Genomic DNA, 13,157 nt, shown 5'->3' with positions numbered 1-13,157 from the left:
TTCATTTCTGATAATCATATGTGTGTGTGCATGCATGCATGCCTGCAGGTGAGGATGAGGCCTCATCCTTCAAGAGTCAATTGGGTATGTCAGAATGTCACAGATAGACACAAAGCCTCATACATGAAGTAGTGACTGGATGTGTTACACCAGACCAGAATGGTGTGTGGAGGGTCCCCGGGAAAGGAAGGAGACCTGGATATTGGCCCCTATGCTGACTCATGGAGCCATGTTGGCGCCTGGCCTCCCAAGGTACACTATATGACCAAAATGATGTGGACACTTGCTCGTCGAACATCTCATTCCAAATAATGGGTATTAATATAAACTATATAAATATAAATATATATACAGAAATAAGAGTCATAAATATCAAAAAGAAGTAACAAAGACAAATAGAAACAAATTGTAGTATATAAATACAAATAAAAAAGAGAATCAAATTATTACACTATTATCCTATTGCTAACAAAAAACACACAAATAAAACTAAATTGCACAAATTCTATATCACACAAATACACAAATAGATAACACACTTATAAAGAAGAGAACCTGATTATTACACTATTGCACTTCAAACAAGAAACACACAAACTAAAGTGCACAATTAATTGCATTACTAATTGCATTAGTACTGTACAAAGTTAGAGGTGCGCTATTTGATAGATTCCCCCGCACCCCCTACCTCGGACTTCCAGTGGGGAGACCTGAGGTCAACCTACCCCCGCCCCCTTCCAATCTCGTACTTCTGAGTGGGAGACCTTCCCAGGCAGTAGCCTGCCTAGCTCACAAACTAGAACCAGGGTGCCCACTCCGACAAGATTAATTGACCCACAGTCCCACACGGTGACATGATATCATTGACGTGACGTGCAAATGAGCGATAGAAAACCGATCGCGCAAATGTCACCATTCGGAATATTTTTTTATTTTTTGTGCGGGTGCCCCATGCCGCCCCGGCAAGATGCTGCCCTGGGCGGCTGCCAATGTTGCCCATGCCTAAATCTGCCACTGCTCTAGATGTTGGAATATTGCTGCGAGCACTTGTTTCTATTCAGCCACAAGAGCATAAATGAGGTCGGGCACCTATTTTGGGCGATTAGGCCTGGTTCGCAGAAGGCATTCCAATTCATCCCAAAGGTGTTCAATGGGGTTGAGGTCAGGGCTCTTTCTTCCACACTGATCACAACAAAGCCTTTCTGTATGGACCTCGGTATGTGCACAGGGGCATTGTCATGCTGAAACAGGAAAGGGCCTTCCCCAAACTGTTGCCACATAGTTGAAAGCACAGAATCGTTTAGAATGTCATTGTATGCTGTAGCGTTACGATTTCCCTTCACTGGAACTAAGGGGCTTAGCATGAACCATGAAAAACAGCCCCAGACCATTATTCCTAGTACACCAAACTTTACAGTTGTCACTATGCATTTCGGGAAGGTAGCGTTCTCCTGGCATCCGCCAAACCCAGATTTCTCCGTCGGACTGCCAGATGGTGAATCGAGATTCAACACTCCAGAGAACGCGTCTCCACTTTTCCAGAGTCCAATGGCGGCGAGCTTTACATCACTCCAACTGACACTTGGCAATGCGCATGGTGATCTTAGGCTTGTGTGCGGCTGCTTGTTCATGGAAACCCATTTCATGAAGCTCCAGGCGAACAGTTATTGTGCTGACGGTTTGGAACTCGGTAGTGAGTGTTACACTCGGCGGTCCCGTTCTGTGAGCTTGTGTGGCCTACCACTTCACGGCTGAGTCGTTGTTGCTCCTAGACGTTTACACTTCACAATAGCAGCACTTACAGTTGACCTGTGAAGCTCTAGCAGGGCATACATTTTACGAACTGACTTGTTGGAAAGGTGGCATCCTATGATGGTGCCACGTTAAAAGTTACTGAGCTCGTCAGTAAGGCCATTCTACTGCCAATGTTTGTCTATGGCGATTGCTGGGCTGTGTGCTCGATTTTATACAGCTGTCAGCAACGGGTGTGGTTTAAATAGCTCAATCCACTAATTTGAAGGGGTGTCCACATACTTTTGTATATATAGTGTATATACTGCTCCAGTCTCCATCGCTTCCACCTCCTCTGAACCTCATACTGAACCTGGGGAGAGTGTCAAAGTTCAACACCCGGGTTCAGTCAATCCCCTCTCTCTATTCTCTATAACCTAGAACATTAACTGTGTGGGTGTCAACTTACCTCTTCATTCAGAAAACAGTATAGAACTGCTACTACAAACCCTTAGAATAGAACAAAGCACAGCCAAATGTTGATGTATACTCAATGTATACCCAACAATAGATCCACTGGAAGTTTATACATGACATGTACTGTACGTACAGTACAACCACAGAGGTGGGATAAAGGCACTACAGTACCTGGGTGGAGGTCGAAAGCCAGCTCAATTAAGTTCCATATTTCATTTAATTTATGTGGGAGAAATGCAAAGAGGACGTAGTGCAAGCCAAAGAGAGATGGAAGTGAAAACAACACTGCTAATCCAAAAGGGCATGTCACGCCCTGACCGTAGATTGCTTTGTATGTTTCTATTTTTAGTTTGGTCAGGGTGTGATGTGGGTGGGTATTCTATGTCTGGGTATTCTATGTTGTAGGTCTAGGTTTTCTGTTTCTGTGTGTTTGGCCTGGTGTGGTTCCCAATCAGAGGCAGCTGTCTATCGTTGTCTATCTGTTTTCCCACTTTTGTTTGTGGGTGGTTGTTTCCTGTTTAGTTTTTTGTTTCACCTTTCAGGACTGTTCGTTTGTCGTTTTTTATGTTTGTCAAGTGTTTTCTTATTTTATAGAAAAATATGACCACTTACCATGCTGCACCTTGGTCCTCCTCTCCTTCTCCAGACGACAATCGTTACAGGGCATATTATGAGAACTCTGAATTTTTGAATGTACAGTGCATTCGGAAAGTATTCAGACCCCTTGACTTCTTCCACATTTTGTTACATTACAGCCTTAAACTAAAATGATCAGTCTATACACAATAACCCATAATGTCAAAGTGAAAACAGGTTTTTAGAAAGTTTTGCATATTTATAAAAAATAAAAACCAGAAATACCTTATTTACATAAGTATTCAGAACCTTTGCTATGAGACTCGAAATTGAGCTCGGGTGCATCTTGTTTACGTTGATCATCCTTGTGATGTTTCTACAACTTGATTGGAGTCCACCTGTGGTCAATTCAATTGATTGGACATGATTTGAAAAGGCACACACATGTCTATATATAAGGTCCCACAGTTGACAGTGCATGTCAGAGCAAAAACCAAGCCATGAGGTCGAAGGAATTGTCTGTAGAGCTCCGAGACAGAATTGTGTTGAGGCACAGATCTGGGGAAGGGTACAAAACATTTCTGCAGCATTGAAAATTCCCAAGAACACAGTGGTCTCCATCATTCTTAAATGGAAGAAGTTTGGAACCACCAAGACTCTTCCTAGAGCTGGCCGCCCGGCCAGACTGAGCAATCGGGGGAGAAGGACCTTGGTCAGGGAGGTGACCATAAACCTGATGGTCACACTGACAGAGCTCCAGAGTTCCTCTGTGGAGATGGGATAACCTTCTCCCAGAGGGACAATCATCTCTGCAGCACTCCACCAATCAGGCTTTATGGTAGAGTGGCCAGACGGAAGCCACTCTTCAGTAAAAGGCACATGACAGCCCGCCTGGAGTTTGCCAAAAGGCAACTAAAGACTCTCAGACCATGAGAAACAAGATTCTCTGGTCTGATGAAACGGAGATTAAACTCTTTGGCTTGAATGCCAAGCATCACGTCTGGAGGAAACCTAGCACCATGTTTTTCATGATGAAAACCTGCTCCAGAGTGATTAAAATCTCAGAATGTGGCGAGGCTTCACCTTCCAACAGGACAACACCCCTAAGCACACAGCCAAGCCAACCCAGGAGTGGCTTCGGGACAAGTCTCTAAATGTCCTTGAGTGGCCCAGCCAGAGCCGGGACTTGAACCCAATCGATCATCTCTAGAGAGACCTGAAAATAGCTGTGCAGGGACACTCCCCATCCAACTTGACAGAGCTTGAGAGGATCTGCAGAGAAGAATGGAAGAAACTTCCCAAATACAGGTGTGCCAAGCTTGTAGCTTGTAAAAACCTTGTAAAAAACTATTTTTGCTTGTCATTATGGGGTATTGTGTGTAGGTTGATGAGGGGGGGGGAAACTATTTCATACATTTTAGAATAAGGCTGTAACGTAAGAAAATTTAGAAAAAGTCAAGGGGTCTGAATACTTTCTGAATGCACTGTATGAGTTGTAACTCTCGGAGTCTGAGAGAGAGCAATTGAAAGAGAGAGCGAGAGAAAGGGAGGGAAGTAGCGAGAGAGATGTGTAAGCGTGGACTGTGTGTCCTGGCCTTATCTGACAGAGAAAGAGAGAGAGAGAGAAAGAGAGGTTGGACTGTGTTGTTACTATCTGTCTCTTAAATCACTGTAATTAAGCACTGGTGTCCTCCCAGCATGTAGAATACTCGGAACAGACTGGGAAGAGGAGTTCTGAGCAGAACCAGAACATTTCACACTGTGATTTACTATTATATTCCACCTGCCCCAAGTCGTAATACAACACTGGGAAATGATCTGTTCCTAAATGACACCAAATAAAAATAGCAGGTTTTACCTGCTTATTCACTCTCTCACCAAGGCTGATGGTATTGCCTATAGGCATACATCACTGTAGAAGTCACAATCTCAGTTTGTCCCAGCTTACTTCCCAAATGTTTTCAACTATCATGGCGCTGGAGAAGATGGCTGATGTTGATGATTGAGTTGGAGGCGAGCTTGGCCACGCAGTCATGGATGAACAGGGAGTACAGGAGGGGGCTGAGCACGCACCCTTGTGGGGCCCCAGTGTTGAGGATCAGTGGAGTGGAGGTAGAAGCTATTTTAGAAGCCTCTTGGACCTAGACTTGGTGCATTATTTACAAAATAAGTAAAAAAGCCGCCTCCAACTCAATCATCAAGTTTGCAGATGACACAACAGTAATAGGCTTGATTACCAATGATGACGACACAGCCTACAGGGAGGAGGTGAGGGCTCTTGGATTGTGGTGCCTGGAAAACAACCTCTCACTCAACGTCAACAAAACAAAGGAGATGATCGTGGACTTCAGGAAACAGCAGAGGGTGTACCCCCCTATCTACATTGACGGGACAGCAGTGGAGAAGGTGGAAAGCTTCAAGTTCCTTGGCGTACACATCACTGACAAACTGAAATGGATCACCCAAACAGACAGTGTTGTGAAGAAGGCGCAACAGAGCCTCTTCAACCTCAGGAGGCTAAAGAAATTTGGCTTGTCACCTAAAACCCTCACAAACTTTTACAGATGCACAATTGAAAGCATCCTGTCGGGCTGTATCACAGACTGGTATGGCAACTGCAACTGCGTTGGGCAGACTGCACCACCTTCTGGAGAGCCTTGCGGTTGCGGGCGGTGCAGTCTGCCCAACGCATTACTGGGGGCAAAATACCCACCCTCCAGGACACCTACAGCACCCAATGTCACAGGAAGGCCAAACATATCATCAAGGATATCAACCACCGAGCCACGGCCTGTTCACCGCATTATCATCCAAAAGGCGAGGTCAGTACAGGTGCATCAATGCTGGGACTGAGAGACTGAAAAACAGCTTCTATCTCAAGGCCATCAGACTGTTAAACAGCCATCACTAGCACGTTAGAGGCTGCTGCTTATAGGCATAGACTAGAAATCACTGTCTACTTTAAGGATTGGAACACTAGTACTTTAATAATGTTTACATATCTGGCATTACTCATCTCATATGTATATACTGTTCTATACTTTTCTACAGCATCTTAGTCACTTAATGTTTATATATCTTGCATTACTCATCTCATATGTATGTACTGTTTTCTATACTATTCTACTGTATCTTAGTCCGTTCCACTCTGACATCGCTCGTTGTCACGCCCTGACCATAGAGAGCTTTTATTCTCTATGTTGGTTAAGTCGGGGTGGGTCATCTAGGTGAATTATATTTCTATGTTGGCCTAGTATGGTTCCCAATCAGAGGCAGCTGTTTATCGTTGTCTCTGATTGGGGATCATATTTAGGTAGCCATTTTCCCATTGTGCTTTGTGGGATCTTGTCTATGTATAGTTGCCTTTGAGCATTATTATAGCTTCACGTTTCGTTTGTTCGTTTTGTTGTTTTGTTCTTTAAGTTTTTCTTCCGAATAAAAGGATGGAAACATACCACGCTGCATCTTGGTCTACTCCTTATAACGATCGTGACACTCGTCCATATGTATATAGTGTTAATTCATGCCTACTTAGATTTGTGTGTATTGGGTATATGTTGTGTAATTTGTTAGATATTACTTGTTAGATATTACTGCATTGTTGGAGCTAGAAGCACAAGCATTGCGCTACACCACCATTAACATCTGCTAATCACGTGTATGTGATCAATAACATTGTAACGATAGTCTATATCGTCCTCCTCATCGGACGAGGAGAGGCGAGAAGGATCGGACCAATATGCAGAGTGGTTAGTTTCCATGGTAATTTAATAGACACGAAAACAATATGCGATACAAAATAACAAATGAAACTACCGTGACAGTCCCGTGTGGCGAAACACTAACAAGGAACAAACACCCACAAACCACACGTGAAACCCCGGCTGCCTAAGTATGATTCTCAATCAGGGAGAACGATTGACAGCTGCCTCTGATTGAGAATCATACCAGGCCGAACACAAAAAACCCAACATAGAAAACACACATAGACAACCCACCCCAACTCACGCCCTGACCATACTAAATACATACAAAATAAGGGAAAATAAGGTCAGGAACGTGACAAACATTAGATTTGATTTTAGCAATGTCTTCATACCCCTTGATTTATTCCACATTTTGTTGTGTTACACCCTGAATTCCAAATTAATAAAACATCATATCTCACCCATCTACACACAATACCCCATAATAATAAAGTGAAAATGTAATACAGAAATATCTCATTTACATTAGTATTCATTCCCCTGAGTCAATTCTTTGTGGAAGCACCTTTGGCAGAGATTACAGCTGTGAGTCTTTCAGGGTAAGTCTCGAAGAGCTTTCCACACCCGGATTGTGCAACATTTGTCCATTATTCTTTGAAAAATTCTTCAAGCGCTGTCAAATTGGTTGTTGATCATTATTAGACAGCCATCTTTAGGTCTTGCCAAAGATTTTCATGTAGATTTAAGTCATAACTGTAACTCTGCCTCACAGGAACATTTACTGTCTTCTTGGTAAGCAACTCCAGTGTAGATTTGGTTTTGTGTTTTTGGTTATTGTCCTGCTGAAGATGAATTCATCGACCAATGTCTGGTGGAATGCAGACTGAATCAGGTTTTCCTCTAGGATTTTACATGTGCTTAGCTCCACTCGTTTTTTTTAATCCTGAAAAACTCCCCAGTCCTTAACGATTACAAGCATCCCCATTACATGATGCAGTTACCACTATGCTTGAAAATATGGAGAGTGGTACTCAGTAATGTGTGCTATATGATTTTACCTGGAGGGGACGGCTGCTGTTTAATGGGCTCCTAACCAATTGTGCTAAAATTTTGTGTTTTTTCGCATTGTTTGTAACTTATTTTGTACATAATGTTTCTGCTACTGTCTTTTATGACCAAAAAGAGCTTCCGGGTATCTGAACAGCGATTACTCACATCAAACTAGACAAAGATTTTTTCTTTAAAACTTCTCTGCGCTACGGATACCGGTACCGGGTTTAAATTCGACAACATACGGTGATCGCCACATAAAGTCATATTAAACATTCCTGAAAATACAAGTGTCTAACATGCTTCAAAAGCCTAGAATCTTGCTAATCAAACTGCGTTGTCAGATTTAAAAAATMATTTACTGCGAAAGAATACGATGCGATTATCTGAGCACAGAGCCCCATACCAAAATACTATTTCAACCAGCACAGGCGTAACAAAATCACAGATTGCAATGAAATAAATTGTTTACCTATGAAGATCTTGCTCTGTTTGCAATCCCAAGGCTCATTGTTACACAATGAATATTCTTTTGTTCGGTTAAATCCATTTTTATAGCCTAACACGAAACATTTTGTGAACGCTTATCTCGTTGAATTTCGTGTCATTCAATTTTCGACTAAACATTTGACGTAAATACACAGACTAAACCTGACTTTATCCAGTCATGTTTGGTTTCATTGCAATCAACTGTTTGTTTGTAACACAACCAAACTTGATGGGTCATTTCGTGGGACATATTGACCCAAAGAAACCGATTGGAAGACAACAAGTAACGACCTCATTGTGCACCAATTATATGACCGCTGTTTCGTTGATTGACTGTATTTTAACCCAATGACCACTGATCGTCTTGAAATCTAGCTGGGTAGATAGCCAACGAGCAGAGGTAAACGGCAATATGCAATGGTTCTGTGTTGGAAGACCAACCCATGTAGTAAACTCTGGCGTAAAGACGGTCTTTCGCCACTGAATATTCATACTGGAAGGAGCTAAGTTTTTTACGCACTGCACTATTTCGGTAACGCGCATCTTCAGCTGTTTATATATCGAACATCATGGCAAATAAGTCAGGGAAAGCTAAATCTAAGACTAGATATACGAATGTAGACAAAATTATAGAGGAAATTGATCGTGAAAGTGAAACATATGCTTTTGGAAGACGACTCAGTTAGCGACCATGACTCAAATGGAAGCATATTTTTGGAATGGAGAGGACATTGTTTTGGACTGGTAAGTTCTTCTCATGCTAATGCCGTTGTTTGAAATTAATAATATAAAATATTATTTGTCATTGTTTTTACATTTTATTTGCAATATATAAAAATGTAATGAAATGTGTAAAGCTCCACCCCACCCCCACATGAAATAGCCTATTTGAGGCAGGCCCACAACAATGGCCAAAGTGAAATGGAACAGCACTTTATGTTCCCTGTACTCTATATATCTGTTTATTATACCTGTTAATACAGGGCTCATATGTGAAACTATTCTAACTGAACATTTTCTTTCACAGTGACACTGACTCCGAATGGGAGCCCCCAGTGCCAACGTGTCCATCCCCCTCTGAAGCTGGTTCATCCAGCTGGACCCCTGCTGTCTCTGGCTCCACACCTCCCGGGCCATCTAGAGGTAAACTGTTCATATTTACTCTTGAGGTGCTGTCCTGTTGCACCCTCTACAACCACTGTGATTATTAGTGTCTGACCCTGCTGGTCATCTATGAACGTTTGAAAATCTGTTCTGTTATAATCTCCACCCGGCACAGCCAGAAGAGGACTGGCCACCCCTCATAGCCTGGTTCCTCTCTAGGTTTCTTCCTAGGTTTTGGCCTTTCTAGGGAGTTTTTCCTAGCCACCGTGCTTCTACACCTGCATTGCTTGCTGTTTGGGGTTTTAGGCTGGGTTTCTTTCTGTACAGCACTTTGAGATATTAGCTGATGTACGAAGGGCTATATAAATTGATTTGATTTGATAGAGGACTGAGGGTCTTCCAAATATTGAAAGTGTGTAAATAGTTACCCATGTTATTTTGTAAATGTATATATATTTTTTCCTTCATATCCCCCCCCCCCCCCCTGCTTGCCTCGAAGCATGCTCGCTTCGAGGCAAGCAACACTGAAGCATGGATGAGAGCACCAGCATCTTCAGACGAAAAGGCCGTGGGGCCAGTCGGATTACCAGGACGTGTACTCAGAGCGTGCACGGACCAACTGGCATGTGTCTTCACCTACATTTTCAACCTCTCCCTGACCAGGTCTGTAATACCTACATATTTCAAGCAGACCACCATAGTCATTGTGCCCAAGAATGGGCCACCCCTAGGTAGTAAGGGTAGGCAACAACAGATCTGCCACGCTGATTCTCAACAGGGGTGCATGTTTAGTCCCCTTCTGTACTCCCTGTTCACCCACTACTGCATGGCCAAGCACGACTCCAACACCATCATTAAGTTTGCTGACGACACAACGGTGGTAGGCCTGATCACCAACAGCGATGAGACAGCCTATAGGGAGGAGGTCAGAGACCTGACAGTATGGTGCCAGGACAACAACCTCTCCCTCAGTGTGAACAAGACAAAGGAGCTGATCATGGACCACAGGAAAAGAAAGGTGGAACACACCCGCATTTACATTGACGGGGCTGTAGTGGAGCGGGTCGAGAGCTTCAAGTTCCTTGGTGTCCATACCAAACACACCAAGACATTCGTGAAGAGGGCATGACAACACCTATTCCCCCTCAGGAGACTTATAAGATTTAGCATGGCTCCCCGATCCTCAAAAAGTTATACAGCTGCACCATCGAGAGCATCCTGACTGGTTGCATCACTGCCTGGCATGGCAACTGCTCAGCATCCGACCGTAAGGCACTACAGAGGGTAGTGCGTATGGCCCAGTACATCACTGGGGCCAAGCTTCCTGCCATCCAGGACCTCTATACTAGGCGGTGTCAGAGGAAGGCCCTAAAAATAGTCAGACTCCAGCCACCCAAGTCATAGACTGTTCTCTCTGCTACCACACGGCAAGCGGTACCAGAGCTTCAAGTCTAGGTCCAAAAGGCTCCTTAACAGCTCCTACCCTCAAGCCATAAAACTGCTGAACAGTTAATCCAATGGCCACCCAGACTATTTACATTGACCTATTTGCATTTTTTTTACACTGCTGCTACTCGCTGTTTATTATCTATGCATAGTCGCTTTACCCCTACCTACATGTACATATTACCTTAATTACCTCGACTAACCTGTACCCCCGCACATTGACTCGGTACCAGTACCCGAAAGCCTCCCTGGTCTTTGTGGTTGAATCTGTGTTTGAAATTCACTGCTCGGTCAAGGGACCTTACAGGTAATTGTATGTGTGAGGTACAGATATGAGGTAGTCATTAAAAAATCTTGTTGAAACCTATTTTTGCTCACAGAGTGTGTCCATGCAAATTATTATATGACTTGTTAAGCAAATGTTTACGGCTGCACTTACTTAGGTTTCCCATAACAAAGGAGTTGAATATTTATTGACTCAAGACATTTCAGCGTTACATTTTTCAATTTCTTTGTAAACATTTCGAAAAACATAATTCCACTTTGACATTATATGGTATTGTGTGTAGGCCAGTGACAAAAAAAATCTCTATTTAATCCATGTTCAATTTAGGCTGTAACACAACAACATTTGGAAAAAGTCAAGGGGCGTGAATACTTTCTGAAGGCACTGTATGTGTTTTACAGGGCTCAAAGACCAGTTTCCACATATAGCAGAGGAGAGATCCGATTGGCTGATCCTGATGCCAGAGTGATCTCACAGCTGCCTCCAAAACTCTCCATCACCGTTCCCTCTTTATTGGAGGTGGTTTACAGATGTTATCTAAGCTGTTTTTCTGGCCCTTCTTTGAACTTCTCATCCTCTGTGTAGATTAGAACAATGGCAAAACATGTTGCCCCCAGAATGACTGACTTGCCTGGTTGTTGAGAGTCAGCCTGGCTGATGTTGCTCTTGAGCAGGTCCTGTGGGTGGGTTATATCCTGCCTGGTTGGCCCTTTCCAGGGGGCATCGTCGTACAGGGCCACAGTGTCCTCTGATCCCCCTCCCCCTGTATCAGTCTCCAGTTTCTATGCTGCAATAGTGTATGTGCCGGGGGGCTAGGGTCAATCTGTTTTATCTGGTGTAATTATCCTGTCTTATCTGGTGTCCTGTGTGAATTTATGTATGCTCCCTCTAATTCTCTCTCTCCCTGCCGGAGGACCTAGATGATAGGATCATGCCTCAAGACTACCTGGCCTGATGACTCCTGGCTGTCCCCAGTCCACCTGATCATGCTTCTGCTCCAGTTTCAACTGTTCTGCCTGCGGCTATGGAACCCTGACCTGTTCACCAGACATGCCACCTTGTCCCGGACTTGCTGTTTTCGACTCACTCTCTCTCTCTACCGCACCTGCTGTCTCGACCTCTGAATACTCTGCTATGAAAAGCCAACTGACATTTACTCCTGAGGTACTGACCTGTTGCACCTTCTACAACCACTGATTATTATTTGACCCTGCTGGTCATCTATGAACATTTGAACATCCTGAAGAACAATCTGTCCTTAAATTGCCATGTACTCTTATAATCTCCACCCGGCACAGCCAGAAGAGGACTGGTGTCACGTTCCTGACCTGTTTTCTGTTTAGTTTTGTGTGTTAGTTGGTCAGGACGTGAGTTTGGGTGGGCATTCTATGTTGTCTGTTTCTATGTTGGTTTAGGGTTGCCTGGTAGGGCTCTCAATTGGAGGCAGGTGTTTGGCGTTCCTCTAATTGAGAGTCATATTTAGGTAGGCTGTTCACAGTGTTTGTTTGTGGGTGGTTGTCTCCTGTGTCTGTGTCGATGTTTGCACCATACGGGACTGTTTACGGTTTGTTCATTTCATGTAGTCTGTTCCTGTTCATTTCGTTCTTCACGTTGTATGTAAGTTCGTTGTTCAGGTCTGTCTACTTTCGTTTTGTTATTTTGTATCATTTTCAAGTATAGTTCGTTTTCGTGTTTGTTCGTTTTGTCTTGTTAATAAAATTCATCATGTCATTTCAACGCGCTGCACCTTGGTTCAATCCCTGCTCCTCCTCTTCGGATGAAGAGGAGGAGGACCGCCGTTACAACTGGCCACCCCTCAGAGTCTGATTCCTCTCTAGGTTTCTTCCTAGGTTCCTATAATGACTCAAGATATGACCCAGATGCAGACACAGGAGCTGGATGGTTCAGTTCTCAGATAATTTATTATAACACGGGGAGCAGGCAAAGGGCAGGCAGAGGTTCGTAACCAGATCAGAGTCCGATAGGTACTGGACGGCAGACAGGCTCAGGGTCAGGGCAGACAGAAGTTCATAAACCAGATCAGAATCAGGCAGGTACAGAATGGCAGGCTCAGGGTCAGGGCAGGCAGAAAGGTCAGAACCGGAAAAGCTATCAACAAAAAAACTAGAGAGCATGGAAAAACAGGAATCACGCTGGTGACGACCTGACAATACAAAATCAACTGGCAACAGACAAACAGAAAACGCAGGTATAAATACACAGGGCATAATGGGGAAAATGGGAGACACCTGGTGGGGGGTGGAGACAAGCACAAGATAGGCGAAACAGAT

The sequence above is a fragment of the Salvelinus sp. IW2-2015 genome, linkage group LG36, assembly GCF_002910315.2.
Source record: "Salvelinus sp. IW2-2015 linkage group LG36, ASM291031v2, whole genome shotgun sequence".
In the NCBI taxonomy this organism is placed as follows: domain Eukaryota; kingdom Metazoa; phylum Chordata; class Actinopteri; order Salmoniformes; family Salmonidae; genus Salvelinus; species Salvelinus sp. IW2-2015.
Note: the sequence above shows the minus strand (reverse complement) of the source record.